The sequence below is a fragment of the Phalacrocorax carbo genome, chromosome Z (genome assembly GCF_963921805.1).
Source record: "Phalacrocorax carbo chromosome Z, bPhaCar2.1, whole genome shotgun sequence".
Classification (NCBI taxonomy): domain Eukaryota; kingdom Metazoa; phylum Chordata; class Aves; order Suliformes; family Phalacrocoracidae; genus Phalacrocorax; species Phalacrocorax carbo.
Window position 1 is genome coordinate 23,302,648 of NC_087548.1, and position 24,098 is coordinate 23,326,745.

Genomic DNA, 24,098 nt, shown 5'->3' on the forward strand with positions numbered 1-24,098 from the left:
CTGTCCTGTGCATCTGAACATTTGCAATCACCACCAATTTCATGTTCAAAAAAGATTCCCTCTGTAAGTCTCTTCAAAGTTCACATTTTTCAGAAATACCATGCTCCATCATCAGCATTTCCCAACCCAATGTCACTGCCTTTATGCTGACCGTTTTCACATGCCCTGTGTACATATTATGGTGTTTGCTACAAAGCTGTATATTTATAAAGGTGCTGGCAAAAGAAGAAGCAGCAGAGGATATGCTCTTCCTTTTCTAGTGGAAACTTGAGCGGTCCTCTTCCTTTTGGCACTAGCAATCACATGAGAGAAAAGATTTTTATGGTTACAGACAAATTATAAATATCCCTGCCACCTTGCTCCGTAAACCAAACGTTGGATGATATCAAACATATGTAAGGCCAACCCTGTCTTGCAGATACTTCAGACTGCCTAACTACGACAGCCAGGCAACTCAGTTGTATGTAGCTGGTGCCAGGGGCAAGCGTTAAAAATCTGTACTTTGTAATAAATCTATTTTAAATAAAATATTTATAATAAGTTATCCTTAAAATCCAGTATTCTTCCCATTTCAGTCTCATGAGAATAGTCTATCAAGAGACAAGGCATGGCAAACAAGGTACTTTGTTCAGTGGTTACAACGATACTCTACCAAAGCCTACAGACACCTTGTGCACAGTATGGCTCAATATTTCAATATACTCACTGAATGCAAATAATCACACTATATTATTGAGGAACTGATTAAATAAGAATAGCTTACTGATTTCCCTGCCAGTCAGTTTTCCTGCTCTCATCCTGATGAAGATGTTACTGGAACTCAGACTGGCTCTCTCAACATGCTGACCAAAACTTAAGTTAAACAAACCACCGCTTCAAAACACACTCTCAAAAATCCAGAAAATTCTACATGGATGCTGGCTCAAAATGAATTGCTATTTATTACAGGCTTAGGGGTGTTGATTGACTTTTCCTTCCTCTTACAGTGCAAACCTCTCATCCCGACAAATGCAACCTCACAAACAGACAATTCTTTACAATTATCCACTTGACTTGTTGACACGACTTTAATTTTGCATTAGGAGTCAGCCAAACGTGCTGTCGGTGTTTAAACAGCAGCTTTTATGCCTGCTAGGCACTGGGACCAAAAGCAAGCTTTTTATCTCGAACCAGATAAACCAATAGACTGTTTCTGCTTGTAGTAGAAAGGCAGCCGCTGAAAACAGCAAATCCTCCTGCTTCCCAGCCCCTGCCATACTGAGTGGCATTTGTGCCATGTCCCCTGACCCTAGCACCTGCAGCTCTTCACCTTTTAAAACATTTTACAAGAGCTAAGACAGCACAGGCTCTTAGCCTTCAAGGTTTATTTTCTGTTCATAACCAAGCAAGACACAATTCCACACCAGCTGCTAAACTTTTACAGTTTTTGCAGTTCAGTTACTGTCCTTGAGAGAAGGATGTACCAGCCAGGGGGCTGCCACAGCCTCACCACACAGACATACTGACTGATCAATTACCCTGAATCTGAAGGTCAGCAGACTACAATAAGTTAAAACTCATTATTTTGAGAGTACGAGTAATGTCTGCAAGAAAGACAGTGCTATGCAAAACTTTTCTACAGTTAGATTTAAAAATCAACTTTCATATATAACACTACTACTTCGCTTTCAATGTGCTTTACAGTTCTACTTATTATCTTAACTAGCTACCTAGCTTTCCTTTGTAAGTCCATTTCTAAGAACAATTGTTTGCGTTACTGTTAGGTTTTCAGGATTTTTTGTTTGTTAACTACCTACAAGTAGAGTTAATAGCAACACGGAATGTATTTTTTCTTGTCCTCTTACCCTTATTTCACACAGAAATTCATACACACTGGAAAATAATAACATCAAGGCTTACCTTTTTTTTACATAGAAGAGTAAAAAAACCACGTACCCACACACAAGATAAACCACCAGTTGTGCTTCAGCAAAAAACCAAACCATTTTTGAAGGACTGCTTTTTTACAGTACAACCATGTTGTTAAGATGTAACCTGGTAATGCTTTGACCATAATACAATCTTCCATCATGTTTGGCAGTTTTGAAGTCTACAGAACTTATCCTCTAGATGTGAGACTGGAAATATTTAGCCTGAAGGGACAAAGACTTGGGGGCAGAGAAGGCCATTTGTTAAACACATAACTTTAGTTCTCCATGCTGTAAACTCACCTGCACAGTAAGTGTTTGTATAGCCACAGTTCTATCAGGGAAATATACATTTAGCTTACATACCTGCTAATGGACTTACAGAATCAGCACATCAGGATTTTTATTTCCAATGTTCCACTTTTTGCATGTACCAAAATTTAAAAACACAACTAAAATGCACTAACAGTAGGGAGTTTTCTTTTTCAAATAGTGTCTAGATTGTAGTAAACTCTCTCAAAATTATAGAAGTCACACCAGCATAGTCACTTTCAAAATTAGGGTTTTTTAAAATGACATCCTGGAAGCAATTTACATAAACTTAAAAAAATGCAGTCATAAAAGCTTATCTGTCCAGCTTGAAAAGTTCTAAAGAACAGAGACACAGTCCTCTCAAGCACATGCATTTGGAAAATAAGCACTGAAATAATCTTTAAAACACATGGAAAATACTCAGCTCTTGAAAGAAATAAGTGCCTTTTTTTTTTCCTTTTAATTTAAAAATGTCAGTGGAAGTAATATTGTGCACCTACGTTCAAGCCAGCTGTACTAACATATTTTCTGAAGACATCTTTAAACAATGTGTCTTTGCCATTATGAAAAATAAGTGTAAGATATAAGTGAGGCAAAGGAGGAAAAGGGCTGTGCTAAAAGAGCAAAGTCATTTGCTGGCCTCCAGTTCCCTGCAGCTCAGCAGACAGCTGAAGGAGCTCACTAACTGCAGCTGAGTAAGGCATATAGCTTGGCAGAACCCATTGCAAGTTGGACCATTACCTGTACTGGAAGGGCAAGGGCAGATAAGATCATTTACACCAGCCAAAAATGCCACAAATACCACAGCAAACCATACGAGAATGTCTAATGATGACAAGTAGTAGGTAGTAAGTTGTTGGAAGTGCTCAAGTTCAGCTAGTACACAAAACTATTCGTGATTCTTGTAATGGGAATTACTGGTATGCCTCAAACATTCCTTATTTTTAAAAGAGAACAAGAAGTTCTCACACTCCTTTGCTTAACCCACATGAAAGATATTTGCCATTCTTGATGCTCATTTATTCCCCCTACATAGTTTTTAAATATTAAAACAGATCTCAAGATTTGCTTCTAAATAGTAATTCTAGAACAAGTGTTTTATGTTGATGGCTACTGAAAAAAAAAAGGAATCAAAAGAACATGACAGAAAACCAAGAAAAATTAAGCAGTCTAATGTAAGCTCTGTCACTCCAGAAAACAAATGCTAAAACTCAGTGGGAACTTAAAACACTTAAAGTTAAGAATTTGCATTAGAGAGCAAAGCTAATTGTTATAAAGATGGACATGCTACTTTTACAGGGAACTCTTAGCAAAAGACTGGAGAACATGACAATACAGTGCAAAACTTCTGTGAGATAATTTCCACCCCAGGCAGATCCCAAAAGTAAAGGTTCTAGAGCATCATCCCTGGCCTGGCAAGCAGGTAATGACGGGAGGATCCTCTACCCAGCAGAGCCTGCTGGGAGGTGGGGAGAGCCTGCAGAAAGCATTGACCCACGCAGGTCTGATTTCAAAATGATAGCTTAAGAAATGACAGTAATACTGGCGTACATATTCAGGCACAATTATGAAACTTTCCTGTTTCAGAATCACTTGGTATACTGTCGTTAATTCTGCTCTTGAAGTTCAGAAGGTAATTAAATCAAGATGTTTCACAGATGGTATCTTAAGCTTTACCTGGGAAATGCCAGCTCTGCCCTTCCTATTTCCCAAGGCTGTGTGCTTACATAATTGCAGTTATTTTAACTACATTACTCCATTATGCCATGCGGCAAACAAATACAAACTGCCTATTACATTAGACAGATTACTCACCTATATTCTGCAATAAAGTTTTAAACTTTAGCTGGGTATTGCCTGTTGTTACCAATTTCCCTGAAAGAAGTTTCCATCACCTTCCCCATCCTTTACACCGTCTCTGAACCACCCAATGCATTTTTTGAAAGATTAATCTCACAGGCAGGTTGTCTATATCCTGCTTAGTGTTGGTGGCCTTTTTTTTCCCCTCAGTAATATTGACTGTAAACACTGTTCCTGTTAGATGACAGTTCTTCCCAAATAAGTGACAGAAGACAGGCGAGGCAACTCTATACAAGATGTGCTTTCAGAAATTGCCAAGTTTTGAAAGATATATAAGTTAATCACTACCTTGATTAAATTTCAAACTTTGTCTTTGAAGCCAGTCCATTTTAAAACACAAATCCTAACTCCTTAGAGTGAATAAACAATTTCTGTATGTACATTTCAGAGTAGACATTGGGGAGAGAATAGCAAATTTTAAAATAAATACAAATTCCTTTTAAAAAATTGGACATTCTAAAAACAGATGAAAGAGGTTTAGAAACTATATTAGAATGTCGACTTGTAAAATTCCCCATTGGCAGTATTCAATAAGAGATCTAATACTTAGCTTGTATAGTCATCTTTACTGAATTATTTACATGGTACCTCTTTATTTAATGCTTTGCTTTTTAAACTAGTATCAAGTCTGTCTTTCACCATATGAATAAAGTATTCTGTAAGCAGCAGAACCAGTAAAAACAAATTTCATTTCAATCACACTTCAGACTGGTTTTCTGCCAGACTAATGGATTTACCATTCTGACCTTGTGTAAAATAAAAACCAATTTGCATTTGCTTCCACACCTGCATATAAATTGTTAAAAAAACTGATACTGCAGATTTCACAGCAAGGCTGAACACTGGCAACAGGCACAGAGAAGCCCCTTCCTATGGGAACTATTTCACGGGTACAGCCCCGTTTTGTGCCCAACTCACAGCCAGAATCATATGCTATTCTCCTGGTCTACGTACACTGATCCAACCACCAGCAACAGTGGAACGGGAAAGCCCCAACATGCAGTCCCACAGCGTCACTGCCGATGGGTCTGGTCCTCAGGCAGCTACAGGACAAGCCACAGCAGCTCACTGACCCAAATGAAAGGCTCATGCAAAGGAAACATTGAGACACGTAATCTGGGATGCCACAGGCAGGGAGAAAGGTGGGAGTAGCAGCCCTGTCATAGATCCATTTAAGCTGATAGCGAAATCGTGTAGGGAGGACAGGGTCATGTCCAGTCATGCATACTCATAGACAATCATGTACTAGATCCATAGTCAAGAAGTTCTCACACTGCACCTCAGCAAATCATCACTCAGTCCATCACACGCCACGAGGGATACTCTACAGCACAAGAACCGAAGGCACAAAAATTACATTGTGCTACAGGAAGGCAGAAAAAGATCTGGCATTGCCAATATCTTATATGCATCACCTGGGGTTGCAGAGATGCATGTGAAAGTGATCCTAGGGACTAACGTCCCACATCACATAAAAAGACACATCAAGTCCAAACAATCCCTGCAGCCATAGGCTAGAAAGAAGTTTCTTTACAAGTCTGAACCCAGTTATTCGTTTAACTCAAGTATGACAAAGACTCTGGGCAGGCCCCTGAAAAGATTCCCACTTTCACTTGGGAAGTGAACATGGACATCCACGTATCTTCCCCAGCCTCCTCTCCTTGTATGCCTAATGTTTCGGAGAAAGGCAACAACATAAGCAGGCGAAAAGCTCCTAGAATTCTAACTTGTTAGCAGTGTTCCCCTGCCTTTACTAAGAACTCTTTACTTGAGCATTTGCATGTCAGCCATCCTGCAGCCAGCTAGTCTCACCTGCCTACTCCTCTGCTATGGTGAGTGGCTCCTGAAACCAACTCAGGACAGAAGCTCTTCTCACTGGTCCCACAGTGCATGGCTTGTATTTGGCTCCTTTAAGTTTCATTCTAGCTCAGCAGTGCCAGTTCACAAAGGCACCCAGCCCTGCCTAGATGGTGAGCCCTGTGGCACCATACCACATGACAACTTTCACCTAGAAGTCACGATGTAATTATTTTTGTTAATGCAACCTCACCTCCATTAGACAATGATATAGTATTACTCTATCAAAGGCCTTTGGCAAAGTATTGATCTAGTAATTGGGCCCTATCTGACTCAGGTTAATCTTCTTACCCAAAGGACTTAACAGATCCTCCTTTTTCCTCCTTGCTTATTATATAACTAGAAAACTTTCTGCAGCATTTCAATTTTTCTTTCAAGATCAGATCAACTAAGCTTTGGGTCACTTTAAACAGGCTTTCACAAAACAAGAACCGGGGGCTGTAGCCCCCGCAGTAACACAGTCCAGTATTTTCAGCCACGCTACACAATCATGCTAACGCATACACCCAGTGCTTCCTGCTCATTCCTCTACAAGCCAACATTTTTGTAATATGCTGAGCTTTTACTCATTCTGGTTTTTTTCCTCTGCAGTAGGGACAGTTCTGATAAATATATGTAAGAATTATATACAGCTGCGATGTTTCCAAAGTGCATAAAGACTGTTAGTAACCAAGCAAACCAGAATATAACACTCTACTGAACTAGAGGGGTAAGGAGTGGTATTTATCCACACCGCAAAGATAGCACAGTCTAGGTTTTTTAACCCTGCATAGGAAGGTACATTATTTTTAAGACACAATTTATAGGTAAGCTCTGAAAAGGTAGAGGGATTGCAAGCACTAACTAAATACTTTGAATGAAAGGGATCAAAGGTGTCTGATGACATCAAAAATTTGCATTTTGTAAGACTAAAAAGGAGGGGGCTTTGTGGATGTGTCCACAAAATAGGACAAGTGACATTCAATCTCTTCTCGTTGTGCTGATGAAGATTGCTTTTTTTGAGTACACACTGTAGTTATTTAAATGCTTTGGTAATACTCTTCAGCTTTCTACCAGAGACCCCTTTTAAGATGAAGCATATGGAATGTAGGTAAGAGCACCCTACTATCAGTTATCAATACCTTCCCATTATACCTGGCAAAGGGCAGACCACAAGCACAACAAACTCAGATAATGTTGCCAACATCTGTGACCAGTCAGAGGCTCTCCCTTCTTCTCCCCTGTGACACCGTTACCTGAACCCTATATATCATTCTTGAACCTCTGGGTAGGATGGCTTAGAACTGACTCTGGTTATAAGTACTATTGCTTGTATGTGCCTGCCTGATTAAAGTTACTTACATCAAAATATGAGAAGGGACACGAGTGAGACTGTCCTGCTCCTTCAGGGGCAAACTGAGTCACTGAGTTGGTTCCATCATATTATCTACCTTCATTAACAGTTAGGAGTCAACTCATATGCATTAACTGCATATAAGAATCTCATACATCCATTTAATTACAATAGAAGCAGTTTGCTGCCTAAAGAACTTAGTATGTGCAATGGCATAAATTGTCATTAAATAGTCACAGTGGGGGGTACTCCATGGAAGCTAAACAAAAAGAAATGCAGAGGTAGACTTCAGCTTCCAGAGAAGACTAAAACAAATGGGAACAAGACTTGTTACACAGGTAACGTCTTGCTCATCTAGCCAATACCAATAGGAAAAAAGCAGAGAAGCCTTCTTATTTACAATGACATCTTGTAACCAAGTAATCAATGGCAATGTACCTGGAGCTCTGCAGCACTAGAGAAAAATAAATACAGAAAAACTAGACCATAAACTTCCACCTGTAGTGGACAAAGACAGGGAGATGGTGCTGCCTTTTGTAACATGAAAAAGGAGTTTCATAGGGAGGGAAGACAAAAAATATATATAATTACCTTAAGTACACAATACTCACCTTAAGAAAGGTGAACAAGTAAAGTGAAAAATATTCATCATTACCAAAGGAAGAAGTATTTTTCTACAATCACATGTTGCCTATAGCATCAGCTACTGTCACTGTAATTGCTGTGGCAAATTGACATTGCAAAGTCAATGTCATTTTGTGGAACTTTTATTGCATCATCCGTAATCTAGCTCAGTTCAAAATATTCGTAACACAGATACCACCTGTGCAGAGTTGCAACATATTTTGCTCACTCTTTAATGCAGCAATTTACAAAAGCTGAACTGCTCCCACACCACTCTTCCATGCTGATGTAGGCTAATTTCCTTTAGCATTGTTTCCCACTGCCTTGCACTTGCTCAACCTCCCCACCCCCTGGGTCCTAGGCCGATATCCTAGGCAGTAAAATAATGCATTCCTTCTGCTCCAATTTTGCTTGCGTTGCCTTAGGCAGGCATAAATTTTAAAGGCAGCTGACCTAGAACTGACACCCCCTTTCCCCTCCGCCCCTTTTTTTAAGCTACCACGCAGCTTAGCGGACATGCTGTTGAGCACTGTAAACATCAGGAACCGCCCCTCCCTAGGAGGCTCTTTGAAAAGATTTTTTCGCCCCGTAACATTTCAAACACTCGCTAAAGGACTTGCTGAAGGGAGGCACAGAGAGCTCTAACAGCTCCTTTGTCTTACGCTCCCTCCTCCTCCTCCCCACCTTGTTCCTTCTCCAAAACGTAAGAGTCATGATCGTGGTTAGAAGTTAAAATAAGTGGTCTTCCTAAACATGAGATCTATTCACAGAGTTATTTACAGCCTTGCCTTACAGTCTTATCACTTCTTCATGTTGAAACAAACTCCAGCAGACTCCTCTTTTACAACCTAACTCTGCACAGAACAAAAGGTGCTGCAGAAACAATGTTGTCGGCACAACAGTAATAATGAAAGTGAACAAAAAATTTAATATCTGTAAGGACGTTTCTAGGAATACAGCTCACAAGTAGTTTCATGAAAGGTTTAGTTTCAAAGCTGACAGTGAACACTGAGCTTATTCCATTAGCCTCTTGGCTTTTGTACACAGTGTCTTCTACACATCTCAGTCACAAAAGGCAAGGATGGACAGGGCACTTCCCCAATTTCATTGAGCTCGTCAGACCCATTATGTACAGTTAAAGACTCAAAAGTGAATCTTTTATTCCAGTACTGAAACGACAAGCCACAGAACTCCAACTACAAAAGTTATTAAAGAATGTATTTAACCCAGATATTTCCAACTGTACATCTAAACAAAAAAGATACTGTAGTGGATGTTATAAATGAAAATACTACAATTTACTTGCAATTTACCTGAATCTAAGTAATTTTCTCCTGTACAGAAGAAGGCAAATTACCAGCTACTACTTCTCTGAAGAGACTATAGACATTTCCATGCTGCCCATCCCCATCTATTCATAATGCTACATGGTAAACAAATACCACAGTATTTACTTAACAGAATAAATGGGCACATCTGGCCAATAACCCTGATACTCTTGCTGCTTCAGCCAATACATTTACATTAAAAACAAATAAAAAAATATTTTACCAAAAGAAAATAATTTAAAATATTGGCTGTAAAGTCTTTAACAAAAAAAAATCAGATACATTTGACAAATACTGTATTTCAAACTGTAACTAAACAGAAATACTTTACCCCCACCTGCTCTCCCCTCCACCCACACACACACAAAAAATCTTTTCTCCTCTACCAGTGACAACAGTTCTAAAAGAAGGAGTTTCTCCTTCCCAGTCACTTTGCACTCTGCTCAGGTACACATCAAAAAACATCAGCTTCAACTGCTGGTCACAATTTCCAGCCATTTTACTTTAACAGATCAGGCAAAACCCAATTACAATAAAAATAAATTAAAACTACTTGTCAACTCAAATAACTTTCCTGAAAGAAAGGGCATGGTACTAACACGAACCATACCTGTACTCCAAAAGCATGCACAGAAGCATTGGATCAGGTTTTTGTGACTTTGCTTTAAGCCATTTCAGGACTGATGATACAATGCAAATTATTTCCAAATCAACAAACTGATCTTTGTGTTTCAGACTCCAGCAAGAGTTGTCCCCTTTTTTTGTTAGAAAACAAAGAATAAAAGGAATAGAGTTATTCTTAGTAAGCTATGCTTTTATCTCAGACGTACCCATAAACCCAGAACGTTGTCATTGGGATGGGAGCATTCGCCTGAATTCCAGTCCAGGAGATGCCTGTAGAAGCTTAACAGCTTTTTGCACTGTACATACTATTCATTTGTACAGGTTTTTGCAGTGCACCATACAAAGCTACGTTCTTATTCACACACATTTGGCAAGGTACTGTCCTAAAAAAAATAAAAAAAAAAACTTTGAACAGAGGCTCCAGGCATTAGGCCAGGCACCACATAAATATAAAATATAATCCAAACTACAAAGAATTCACAATACAATTACATGCACGCAGGCAGTGTGTAGGAATTCATAAAGCTGCTACAAGCAGCTCCTCTTGAACACAGCCTGCTCAAGCAGAGCAAGCCTCACTGTCTACAGGGTAAGTTTGTAATGATAAGTGCACTTTTAATGGTAGTAATGCCATTTTAATCAACGTCTCCCCCCATTAGTCATGCCTGCTCCAATGTCACCTTTGACTTGTGCTGGAACAACTGTTTTTCTGGCTGCATAATAAAATAGATTGGGAAACAGATCCAGGGCAGGGGAGACAGCCTCACAGAAAAGAAAAGGGCATTTTTAACCCAGACCAGTTCCACAGTGCTTTTCTGCGCCAGTCTTCACCAAGGGTTATACCAGCACAACAGGAAGGTGACACAAGGGCAAAAGCACTCAGGATAAAAGAAATGCTGGCGAAACTACAACATAAGCCTAAGTTGGTATCATGAGTGGAGTGGAGATAAGAGTCGGTGTTCACTGCTTTTATGGTGCAAGTAATACAGCCCTGACACAGTTAACCGGGGCAATCTGAATACCATTGCTCCTGGCAAATAGGATGATTCATAGAGTTTACTGACACCTGTATTTGTCCTTGTGACATCTGTGCCATTCTGCAGGTGGAACCCAGAGCTTGCTTTGGGCTGGATAAGCTTTACATGTAGTTTTTAAGAGATTAGTTTTGTGTGCTGAGGATTTCAAAGTTAAAAATGCTACTGAAATTCAGTTTCTCAGATTCTCATCCAGAACCAAGATAACCAAGACAGTTTTACACCTGTGGTGCTATAAACTGTGTATTCTTCTCACATTACTCAATTTATGAACTACTTCCAGGTCCTTTCTAGCCAATGTCTTCAGTGATAAAATGTTCTGTGTAACCATCATAAGCAGACAATATAAATAGCAGAATACATGCAGAAAACAAAATTAAAAATCAAGACATATATCAACAGACACATAGAAAGCATTTTACTGTATGAATTTAGTAAAGAGACAAAAAATTAAAAAACCTATTCAGCATTTCCAGTTCAATGGTCAGCACTTAACACTGAAACCAAAGACAATGGTTTCTTTTAAAGAAAGGAGAAACATGAGTTGCTCTGGTGTCTCCCCTTAGTGTAAACATACATATTTAATTTCAGCTTAAATAATTTTTTACTTTTTGGATTTCAACTAAGTACCTGAAGGACAGAAAAAAATTCTTAAGTGCTACATCACTTGCAACTTTGCAAAACTTCTTGCAGATTGAACATGTGACAACAGGCTACAGGAAGGAAAGCTATTGCGCGACCCTCTGGCTTTCATTTTCTTGCCTTTTAAAGGAACTGCGTTAAAAAAAGTACAATCAGGCCTACAAAATGAATTCTTTATTTTGTTAATGTTATGTTTCTGTTCTAATGATCTGATCTTTCCGAGGAGTAAAAGGTTTACTTTTCACCGTTTAGGCTGCATTTGCATTCTAGATGCAGCACTGATCCTGGGTAAGGAGGGAGGCCCCGGGCAAGCACGTGGGACCTGCTCCCTAGCACTGTCCAACAATGCAGAGTAATTACCCAACTTTTAAATAACATGTAATTTTACATGCGCAGGAAGATCCTAATATTAAACCTAGAACAATTGTGAAACTTTTGTAACACGCTTTAAATCTATTCTACGGCAACAATTATTCTTAATATTGGAATAGCCTCTATTCAAGTTTCTCAGTGCTTAGCTCCCATCCCTTTCCACCTCAGAAGCAGCTTCCAAGTAGAGACCAGCTTCTTCCTAAACATTCAGAAGGCCTGCCAGAACTGTTTTTTGAGGCATCCATAAATTGCGATAGAAGAAAACCTGTCAGTTCCCAAACTTTATGTGTACTTGGGCAATGGGGAAACTGATACAAACATTGCACCTGTGTGCATCACCTGCTGTGACTTCGGGGAAAAAAAAACCAGAACAGTGAAGAGCGGTGGTGAGTGACAGAGGATTAGTGAGAGGAATGGAGTATTTCTTCCTTTTCAACTACCCAGGCTTTGGGAAGTAGCTTAAAGCTTCAGATATCCACTAGCCTGAAGTCAGTATGAGTATTAGGCTATAAAATTATTTTTATAAAATCACACTGTGCCACTGAAGATGACACTACCCCACCTATTCATCCTTGCCTATGTGTCATAGCTCTGCTACCCCTATTTTACAAGTGGTCCTTAATCCATTTCAGACAAAGTGAGTCAGATTAGTTTAACTCATACTCAGGAGCTAAACAATCTCATTTTGGCTGGGGCAGACGAGGGAGCTCACACCAGCCTTGACCAGAATTATGGGACAGTGGCCTCTGACAGGCACACCAAGGCTAAGTGGCATCAGGGCGGGAGAGATGCCACCTGAAGTCTGCCAAGTTAGATCCGCAATACAACAAACATGATTTCACAAGCAACTAATGAAGCTCCAGCTTCACCTCCTGCACCTGAACGCAGCACAGAGGCAATGTCCTCCCACTACCCTCACTGCCCACATACCTCCCGTGCCCATTCCACTCACCACTCACCCCTTCTACCTCGCTCTGCATCTGCCCACGCCTCCAGAAATCTGTCTTAAGCAACCGGACAGGGAAAGGCCAGAGCAAGAGATAAGATAAGCGTTAAACCAGAAGCACTGGGCAGAAGTAGATTCAAGAGAAAGAACAGGAGTCCAAGTTAGGAAAAAAGTTTCCTGGTTTATTGCAGCAAAGTGAAATGAAGCCAGGAAGGGCACAGCACAGCAAGAGGAGCACACTCAGCAAAGGCTGTCAAGTCATGTCAGGATACAGAAATGTACCTGATTAGTTCTTTTATTGATATGTAATTAGTTGATATGTTTTTCATGGTATTCAGTGAGCTTCATAACTAGTTAAATCCTATTTGGCATGTATTACTTGACTAATGACATGGCATCTTTCCAACACATTCCATGAATATTGCTTCCTGTACCACAACCTGCCTCATTCTACCAGTAAATAAATACTATTTAATAGAAAGTTGATCAACACATTGTAATGAAATACCATAAAGATGCATTATTCCCCACACTTGCAACAGAGGTGCTGCCTAGGAAGACTTTAAGCCTACATTTGGCTATGTTTTTGTATCCTAGTTCTTTGTACTTTTTCTTCAAGCAAACGTGTAAGTACAAGCGGTCCCATTCCTCAGTGAAGCATTTTCAGAGTATGTCCACACTGCCTAACGCCACGCTGATAAACAACAATGCTACCTGCACCTGAGGCAGCTCCAAGGAATCCTGAATGCTTCCTAGTCAGCACCCCAGATGCCAAGCAGCAGAATAAGTCAGGCAGCACGCCTGTTCCCAGGCTGCTTCTGACAACCAGAAAAACTAGTTCAAACTTCTCCCGCATGGCAATGTTCAGTACAGACCTACACAGAGGTCTGGGAAGGGCTGAGTTAAAACGGAGTAAGGAAGAGGATATCCGTACACAGCTGTGAGGTTTCTGGTTTGTCCAAACAGCTTTAGTTAATTTATCTTTATTTCCTACACAAGAAAGCAAAGAAATTAGTAAAAGTTGGTCTGCAGCCTCACTATGCCTTTTCAAGCGCCACCAAATTCTACCCCAGCGGTAGTAACACCCAAAACCCAGCCAAAGTATCACAATACTTAAAATGTATTTACAAAGTAAGTATGAATGCAATTACAACACTCAACATATGTGACATCCACAGTTGCAAAGGCCAAGTCCAAGAGACTGGCTCAATGTAGCCTTGTCAGCCACACATGCTGGCACCCACCACCTTCCTCAGCTGATGGCCTCACTGCTGCTGCCAGTCCTCAGGGACGGACCCACCACGCACAGCAGCAGAGGAAACTGGGCTCTGAAAAGAAGGAAGGCAGCAAACCAGAGAGCGGCCCCGCTTTCAACTTGCTAGACAAACGCTGACTATACATTATCCCTCCAGCCTCACATTTTACTATCATGATCTTAAGCACATGTGCCACACCTCTCCTCTGGCTGCCTCTGACCTTTGCCCCTGCAAAGAAGAAGGTCTCCATTTCTTGATGCCTGGGACCACCCTTCTCCTCTGGGGTGTGTGGCATGGAAAAGGCATTTTTCAAAATTAAAATTCCTGATGCAGCCTCCTGTGCAAGATGAAGGGCATTGCCATGTCTCATCCTTGGTGCTACTTGTTCAAGACAGGAAGGTGAGGTCAGTGGGGGGGGACACAGAGGGACAGGCACCATGGAGTGCATGGCGCAGCCAGAAAGCTTGGGGGGCAGGCAGTGCAGCATGTGCGGTACAGCCAGCAGAAACAGGTGCCATGGGGCACAGCCTGAGGGCTTGTGGGTAAGGCACAGCAGGGTGCAGGTACGGACACGGACCGGGGATGCAGGTGCTGCCCGCAGTGTTGGGGTGCAGCCAGAGGATGGAGTGAGGAGGGAAAAGGCACAGCGGAGCGCAGCCGGGGGCTTTGCAGGAGAGGCACTGGGGATGCGAGCACAATCGGGGAGTTTTGGGGCTGGGGGTTAGCGGCGGGGGGGGGGGGGGGGTCGGCAAGAATCACCCCTAAGACCACCCCGCCCAGCCCTGCGCGCACAAGCGCGGAAGGGACCCCGCGAAAGGACGCCGGAGGTGCCCATTCCCAACGGCGCCCCACGCCACGGCGCCCCACGCCACGGCGCCCCACGCCACGGCGCCCCACGCCACGGCGCCCCACGCCACGGCGCCCCACGCCACGGCGCCCCACGCCACGGCGCCCCACGCCACGGCGCCCCACGCCACGGCGCCCAGCGGGCGTCAGGCGGGGGAGCGTCGGGCCCCGGCGGGCGCCCCCCCGCTCCCCGCTCCCCGCTCCCCGCCGGCACCACTCACGCAGCAGCCACGCACCCCGCCGCTCTCCACAGCCACCGGGCAGCAACTGCGCGGCGCAGCGGGGCGGCCCGCGGGAGGGCGCGCAGGAGGGGGCGGCCGGCCCCGCCCCGCCCCGCCCCGCCCCACCCCGCCCCGCCCCGGCCCCGCCTCGGCCCCGCCTCGGCCCCCGGCGCGCCGGCACCCGCGACCGTGAGTCACCGGCCCCGGCCCTGCCCGTGCCCGGGGGGCAGCGCGGGGGCTCGGAGCCCCCCTGACACCGGCGCCCCCAGGGCCGGGCTCCCCCGTGCCGGCGCTGTGAGCAAGGGGGGTTCCGGCTGCTGCCGGAGCCGCCGCGGCGGTGTTCGGGGGGACCGCGAGGCGCCCCCAGGTCCCCCTCCCACGAGCGCCTTCTGCCAGCGCCGAATTGCGGCGCGGCTCCTTGACCCTGCTCCGGGATCGGCGGCAGCAGCTAAGAGTCACTCAGGGCAATACTAGGAAGACGTAATAACTCTTTGTTTTAAAAAACAAAGCACAGCTGGTCAGCTTTAGCGCAATGCTTTACGGCACGCTCTTACCCCAGAAAGACGGCAGTACTCCTCTCTGAGAAGCCACTGAGGATGAAGAAAACACCCCCCGCTGACTCCCATCTAGAGAAGTACGGGGCACAGGGAACGGTGACGGGTAAACAGGTGCTCCGCTTTCGTTTGTCTGTCACTTTAGTCCACAAAAGGCTATAAATTACAGCTTTCTGAGATGGTTGGCATGGAGATGATAGACTGAGTCGAAAGAAGAGGCAAAAGCAAGGAGCAGGGAGAGAGTATGAAGGCAAATTGAAGAAAAGAGGCAAAGTCCTTTTGTGATGTGCAGAAAAGCACAAGATGAAGGGACTGTGAGCTGATGCTGTGAAATTAACACATAGTCAACGTGTAAGTGCAGAAGGGGCCTCTGAGGTGGAGGACAGCAAGAAGCTCAGACCAGAAGTCTGAGACCACAGGAGGAAAAACCAACATAGAAAACTTGTTAAGAATGTGGAAATATTATGAGAAGCTGAAAAACAGGTGGTGGGGTGGGGATGGAGAAACATAGCTTGTAACAGATGTCCTGCAGAAACTCCACATCACTGGGCTGGAGATTAGGAGGAAGACCTTAAGCTTTTGGATTTACTTAATGTTCCTGTTGGAATTGTTAGGATTATGGCAGGTGAAGAAATCCTGAGGCTTTTGGAAGGACATCTTAATAAGATCACTGGGTTTGGCCAAAAAGGATATGTAGAAATATTATAATCTGTTGAGCAATACTGTATGTCTTACTTAGGAAGGGAAAATCACAAAACAAAATTAAAACACCCCATTCCCCCACCCCCTTAATTTTCAGAAGTTGAAACCTTTTCTTTGATCTCTTGGGTCAAAACCATTTTTTCTGAGACATCAGCCAACAAAAACAGCAAACAGACCTTAGTGACCAGCACATCCCTGCTCAGACAGAGCCCCTGGGAGCCTTGAGACGAATAAGTCTTGACTTGTCCAGAGGGATGGCGGCTATGTGGCTCAGCAAGGAACTAGTATTCCTCATATGTGTCGTAATATGTATTTTGCCATGCCTGATAGGGCTGCTCTGGATGAAACAAAATGAAACACTGTGGAGCATAGCAATAAAAAGTAAGTAGGTCACCTGTAGACTTCCAAATGCAAGGCTGCTGTCATTAATGGAAAAAATTAACAATTACCAGGTGCAAGCTAACACATTGGATGCCAACAGTGTTAGCAACGGCAGCCGCTACTTCTTTCTTTGGAGCTCCATAGAGTCAGTGGCCTCGCCTTCCATGCACTTCAGGAGCAAAGGTAATTCGAAACATCCAGCAAGTCTGTGAGGGTTGGGAGCGGGCAGAAACAGTGGCTGACCTGCTCGTGGCAGGTAGATGATTAACATGCAGCAGGGGAAGGGCAGCATGAAGGAGACAGCTGTGCCCTGCACATGCAAAGAAAGCAGAGACACACAGGAAGTCCGAGGCATTTAAGTTGTAAAAGAGGCAGCTAGGAACAACCAGGTTTTCTCAGTGCTTAGTACGCGAAAGTGGCACATGAGATTTACTGTAAATTTAAGTAATCTTTTAAGTTCCCTACATTCATCATCCAAGAAGAGGGCAAGATGGGAATGAATGCAGGCATGGAAGTCAGCTGTCCGGATTTCACAGGATGCTGAATACTTAACTCTGGGTCGACACTGAATGAAGAACTGTGCTTGCTGTGAATACTGCTAACCAACGCTTCTCCTTATTTTATTGCCTTACTGGAATCCAAATAGCTCAGGTGCTACTTTTCTACTAACTAAAGGATGTTTAGACTGTCATTCTGCCAATAAGGTGTTTTAAGAGTCTTTTAGAGATCAGTACTCTCTAGGACTGTATTCGAAGCCTGCAGGGCTGATCGGCAGGAGAATCACAAGAACCGCTCCCTAGTGCACCAACACTGTTGGGAGCTTTTGCTGAAATAGTAAGTTGTAACCAAGCAAGGTAGTCATCCAAACAACACCAACAGATATCTGCATACCAATCTTGAAGCGATGCAAACATTACCCAGACCTTGTTTGCAAGATTTGCTTTCCTAGAGAACAACTGGTTTGCCAGTGCACCTATACTGGTGTTCTTGAGTCACAACTGCCAAACTCAGCCCAGGCAGGCTCTGCTGCAAGTGGCCTGTATCCCACAGCTGTAATGGCACAGTGTGTTGCTGTGTTTGGCAGCTGGGCTGTAAACAAAAGGGTCCTTGGTGGTCCTTCTCATTTTCCAGTTGGAGTTTTGGCTTCGCTTACCACTTATTTCGGAAAAAAATTGCTTTTTTCTACCTAATCCTCTGAGCTGCAACAGTGTCCTTTGCGTAGCTGAAGCATTTCTGAACATTTCTCTGCCTAGGGCTGTTCCAGAGGGCCATGCATGGGTCCTTGCATAATGCTCTCAGTGACCTTCCAGGAGCAGTTTCCAAATGGTAGAGAAATTCCTCTTCAGACATGTATCATCACTTTTGCTGTGGCACAAGGTGAGAAGATGATGCAGTCCTGCTCATCTGTCTATGGATGAGCTGAGTTGTGCAAGGAGGTTTTCCCCCCTCTCTCTGCGGACATACACTGCAGGTAACTACAGAAGTGAGTAGCTGTTGCTGGTTTTGCACAGTCTCTTGACACTGTGAGCCCACCGCAAGCTACTGCAATATTGTCAAGTCAGCTCTGTTTCAACAGTTATAGGTTTACTTACAGGTTGAGCTCCAGTTTTGCCATTTGAACAACAGTGAATTTGATAAATTTTTGCAAATGTGAAAAGGTATTCGGATAGGGAACTTTCCATATAAACCCACCTATCTCAAGTAACAGTATTAAAATCATTAGGCCCTTACCGTGAAAAATTGTTTTTCTACTATGCAGCTGAGACTAGTGGTAGGCAGGAGTGAAGGAAGGTACTCCAAAAATGGCTATTGCAAGAGTAAAAGCAATAATCTTAAACATATGAAAAATGTCTTTAAAGGGCATGTTTAACAGAGGTACTGTAATGGTGTCATGTATGAATATGATATACATGTGATATATATACATTCAATGATATATGTATTTATTTTTAAAGTTTATATAGAATGTGTGTATTGTACATATACATTAAGGGCACATATACACATGTATAGTATACTGTATATATAAATAGACATATCATGCATATACACACATATTATATAATACAGTTTATTATATACACACTGTGCTCCTCAAATGAAAACTGGGAGTGACACACCTCCTCAGAGTGTATTGCTTAAATGCAGGCTGATTGCAACTCAATCTATACCGGGAAGGAGAACTAAATCACCTGCAAAAAGTGCATTGCAGCCAGCCAAAGAAGCCTTACTGAATGTAATGAGAAAACCAAAGCCAACACACTTGGCAAACCTTTTCCCAAAAATCATAATCTTGCATTACCACATTTTTATTTTTAATCTGTCCCATCTCTGAAACAATACGTGAAGAAAAGAGTCAACCTCACTAACATGTTGCAGCTCTGTTACATTGGCTGGTCCTTTCAACACTCTGCCCTGAGGGGATGATGCAGATTCCACCTCACAGTGTTGTTACCCAACAACACCACCACCTTTCCCGCTCAGTTCTGTCCCTGGTGTCCCCCTTCCTCTCGGCCAGCAAGTTCATGCCATGGAAATAGGCATCAAGAACATAATTCTTTCTTGCATATTCTCTCTTTGGTACCTTTTACACTCTCTCCCAGGGGTAGCAGAGAAGCCACAGTCTGCGTTTTAAGACTTAAAAAAACCCAAGTGAAAATAAAATCACATGTGCAAATAGCTAAGCTGTGCTCAACAGTTCTCATTCACTTACAGGAGTCTATCCCTAGTTCTCTCCAAACAAAAAATTCCAATCCTTTCTACACACTCCTGACCAGCTAGCACAGACATGCACACACATCACTATCTTTTCCTCCATGAGGAAGAAGGCAGACAGTGTTAGAATATAATAGAAACTTCTATTCAAAGCATTACTTGTTGTATCCCTCTTTTCTTTAACCTTTACAACCAAATCTGACATTTTCACAGGAACTACCTGAGCTGATACCATGCACCAGCAAGAAAACACATGCCTTCCCAATGTGATTAAAGTTCTCCTTCTAAAGAAGGACACACACTCATGTTACTATCACAGCAATTCACATAAACATACCTGAACTCCTTTTATTCTTCCCAGCTCAAGTGCCTGTAGTAGCATAACCACAGCAACAAAAAACACGGAGCAAGTAACTAAAGCTTCCTTGAGGGCTGAGCCAACACTCTTCAAACTGCTGAGCCTGACAAAACTGAGCTGTACTTAATTGGCACCATGGCAGGAGTGGAGCAGAGAGGAGAAATTGCTTTATTACTACTCACCATGAATGTCACTTGCAACAGTTCAGAACAATGATTTTTTGCAGATAAGCTGTCTTGTTTAAGTGTTTAAAGGAGGGCAGCAGAGCTATGAAACAGGCTTAAGCAAGGCTGAAAGACACGAATAGTAGCGTGACTGGAAAAAACACATTCTGTCTTGGAGAATATGCCACGAAACCTAAAACATTCTGTGAAGGAGTCTAAAAGCAGTGTGGAAGGAAGGTGGGGAAAAACCAACCAACCAAACCAGTGAGACTTTTAGTCCAAACTCAGTGAACCAAATAGTTTCTTCCAAAAAAGATTACCATCTTCCTGCTCTAGCTGAGAAATTAGACTTGTCAGTGAGAGACACTAAATGCAACAGGGTATGTTTTTGCTACAGGGTATATCCCGGGCCTATATTCTCACAGAGGATGCTCTCCCAGGCAGACTTCTGTCATCTTCAACAGCTGCATCTGGGGACATGTTAGGGAACTGCTTGAAACTGCGTTATGTCTCACAGTGCGCTTCATAGTAGGTGCTGTCGTCTTTCTCTCCTGCTATTTCTTCACTGTTGGGGCTGAGAATTTAAATAGGTCAAGAGTAAAAGGTGGAAGTGGGAATTTGGCTTCATATCAGATGGCAGAGCATTATTTGACTCTTCAGTGTAGGTGGGATCTGAGAAAAAATCCTTTTAAGTGTACTTGTTTTCATATCTCCACCCATTTTGTCATGCCTTTACACTCACTGTAGGGTAGCCACAGGCAAAGTAATGACTTATAAGAACAGCTCAAACAGATTGGCTGAGATTAATGCAACTCTTTACAATGTGTTGAACCTTAGTTAAAAATCCAGTGTTTCAAAAAAAGCTTACACTTCCTTGGTTGTTACTGTTCAAGGAATTGTTACTTCTGCATTAACATGCATTAGCATGTTACTATGAAATGATACATTCTGATGTTTTTCATCTGGAGAAATTTTGGGGGCTAAATCTTTGGTAAAGTTTGCAAGACCTACATTCATAGACCAGTTTTGCACTTGAGGTAGTGTCTTGTTTGTGCACGTGACACTCACAAACATGTAAAATGATGACTTTTAGACAGAGTATAGGAAAAATTATGTATTCTTAGAAGCCAATAGTTTATCTTCGAAGCTTAACCACTGGATAGGAGAAAACCATTAACTGAGGCTACTGGTCTTTTTCTGTGATTCTAACATGGCTTCTCAAGTATTTCTAAAGAATACTCTGAATATTTCTCCCCACTCTCTTTCCTCCCTGACAAGTATTGTCTCATTCAGGGACTTACTATGGCTGAGGTAAACTTTTATTATATTTATTGTGCTCACCTTTTCTACTAAGAGATGCAGTAAGAGGACAGAATGGAAATTTTAAACTTATTTTGAGGTTTTCAGAGATATCTCAATCTCTTGTCTTCTAGGTTGCTCTTGGCTTGATCTTAGCCTTTATTATTTATAATGAGTTCTGCATACATATAAAATCTCAAAGTCTACACAAACTCATACATATGAATGCAGCTGAAATCTCTCTTGGCAGATATAATGTCATTGTGACACAAAGAAAGGACTAAATTACTTACTATTGCTTACTGTTCTCTTTTACCATTTTTAAGGCAACATGTCCCATTGTTATGTACTGAAGATGAGGAACAAGAAGTTATCCCCAAGCATCTTTGTTTATTCCGGTGGCAGTATTTCCATATACAAGCCGTACAAGAATTAGTCCTCTTTGTCAGGACATAGCCCCTAATCCTTCTGGTCCAAGATTCTGCAAATTGCAGAAATACTGAATTAAATCATCCTACATACTACCAGTTAATTTATTAACAACACCACCATCAACAACAACAAAAACCCAATTAAAATGAAATGATTGAGAAACGCCAACATCATTCCTTTTCTCCAACTCTGTTTTTGGTTGTTAGCTGGGTTAGTTCTTGACCTGGGATGTTTGGTCTTTGATTCTGCTACAGGATCTAGATGCTTCCAAATCAGAAAATAATTTATAATAAAACTAATTACTTCTATTTTTAAGGTAGAAATTGAAAAGCCATTTGAAATATCAATGAAATTCCTAAAACCAAAGAAATTTCATGGTCTATTTTGCCTTATACTGTTTCTTTAAAAATAGTTTAGCTAATTCAGTTTAAATGGTGAAATGGCTTCTACTGTGATTATGTGGTAAGGTAGAAATAAATATTTCAATATCACTAAAAAGGGTTTAAAGAAAATGTTGTGTAGGAAACATCTCACTGACATTGGAAACTGCTTTTGATCACCTTGTATGAAGGAAAGGTCCAAATATGTGTTAACCTTGTAGGGAAATCCAGGTAAAGTTGTAAAGTTTTTATCACTTAGACCATGTTTGACCCCCAAATTCAACATGAGTGTAGATAACCTTTTGGGAAACTCCTACCAGTTCCATAGCACTGAGTTTTCTTAACAGAAGCATGCTGTATGCATTGAAATAATAATTTCAGAGCTTTGCTTTTCCAGCTGCACATGTGCATCATCCTCTCTAGAAAGCCCTTTTTTTTGTTTGATGCCCCCCACCTGGGCCTGATTTGCTGCATTCATCCTTTTCCTCTGTGCACGGGCATGCGTGCAGCCCTCTGCTCCCACTCTGAAGGCACCCAAACCACCCTCAGAAAACTCACTAGAAAGCTTCATCAAAATCAAAATCCCCAACAAATTGTGCCACTGAAAGACGGGTTCTTATACATCCTTGCCCACACTTAGAGGCATTTGTGGCTCCTCACCCAGACATATGATATTAGCCTGCATTTGTATGTTTTCCATGTAGAATCTGAGCTTGCCTTCCTGTCAACCTGTTAAGCGTGAATAAGCTATTGAAGCATTACTAATAGCTGAGTTTCAGAATGCAGCAGGCTGGAGTCAGGTGTCAGGGAAATGTGTGCTTTTCCACAGGTGCTTTAGTGGTTAATCTTTAACAGTTAAAGGGCTTTTAGATTAGAGTTCCTAAGAAAACACACTATTTTTCCAAACAGGCTACAAAGAAAGGTGGGGAGGATGACAACGGTCCAAGTAATATAAAATGGAGACGGATGAGATAGAAAAACAGGAGAGAAATAACCGCAGTAGACAAAGTAGGGAAGTTTTCCCTACAAACTTCTTCCATTATGCTGGATTTGTTTTTAAGACTTTGCCAAGACACAGCAGGATTTTCGTCCATGGGAAGTAAAGAAGCAATCCAGTTCTGCACCAGAGCTTTCCTTTTTGCAGCCTGAGGAGAGGTGAAGCAAAGTTAATTTTAGCCATTTTGAACTCACCCAATTGCCAAGGATTCCCCTGTGCCTGTTTAGCCTGTCTTTAACTTAACAGGCCTGAGGGGCTGCAGCACTGCAGGCTTTGGTGGCTGCTGTGCTGCAGCCCAGGCAGAGATGGTGGAGACACAAACAGGGCTCTTTCTGCTGACTGTCCCCAGCTTTGTCATCTCTGGTAATGCCTTTGTCTTCTTGAATAGGTGATGGCTCTGAGTGTGGGATAACATTGGGTGGATTTGGAATAATGCAGAATATCTACTTACTTGCAGATTTCTGCAAGTCCAGTCAAGGAAATACTTTTTGCTTTGTGCAGCATGAGCTTAGATTTTATAAGATTTGGGAGAACTGTTGTTTTCCTCAAAGCAGTTTTGCAACAGCTTTTAACATAGTTAAGCATCTCTGTCAAGGCACTGTAATGCAATGTACCTTAGATATCCCCTGTATTTCTTGGTTAATTATCCTGTAATAGTTTGGGATATACCTGAGGATGTAATAAAACACTCTTTTGTTTTTCTGCTAATGTTAGATGAAGGTTTACTTCCTATATTAAACAAGTCATATGTTTAATATACCTATGTTATAGTGTTGAGTGATGTGAGTCCCGATACAATGAAGGGGTTAAAGCTTTAGGACAGTAGAAAGGAAGAGTTGTGGATGATGTGATCATGCAAAATAAACAAAGTCTAATGCTTGTCAGCTATGTTGAGTTGTCCATTTTCTGTGTTAATGGTGGCCTGGGACACCCACAACAATGGGACATCATGGG

General features: G+C 42.2%; 1 protein-coding gene across 3 annotated transcripts in view; it reads right to left on the reverse strand.

Moving 5' to 3' along the window:
• The window catches only part of ELOVL7 (ELOVL fatty acid elongase 7), a 31,048-nt gene extending 14,065 nt beyond the window's left edge, over positions 1 to 16,983 (reverse strand). The window contains exon 1 of one of the 3 annotated variants that reach the window (XM_064438344.1): positions 16,868 to 16,983. The gene's annotated coding sequence lies outside the window, so the exon portion shown is untranslated. Of the gene's footprint in view, positions 1 to 15,162; positions 15,251 to 16,594; positions 16,691 to 16,867 lie in introns of those variants that run through there. The other 2 variants (XM_064438345.1, XM_064438343.1) reach the window with 2 other exon arrangements.
• Between the last annotated feature and the right edge of the window lie 7,115 nt (positions 16,984 to 24,098).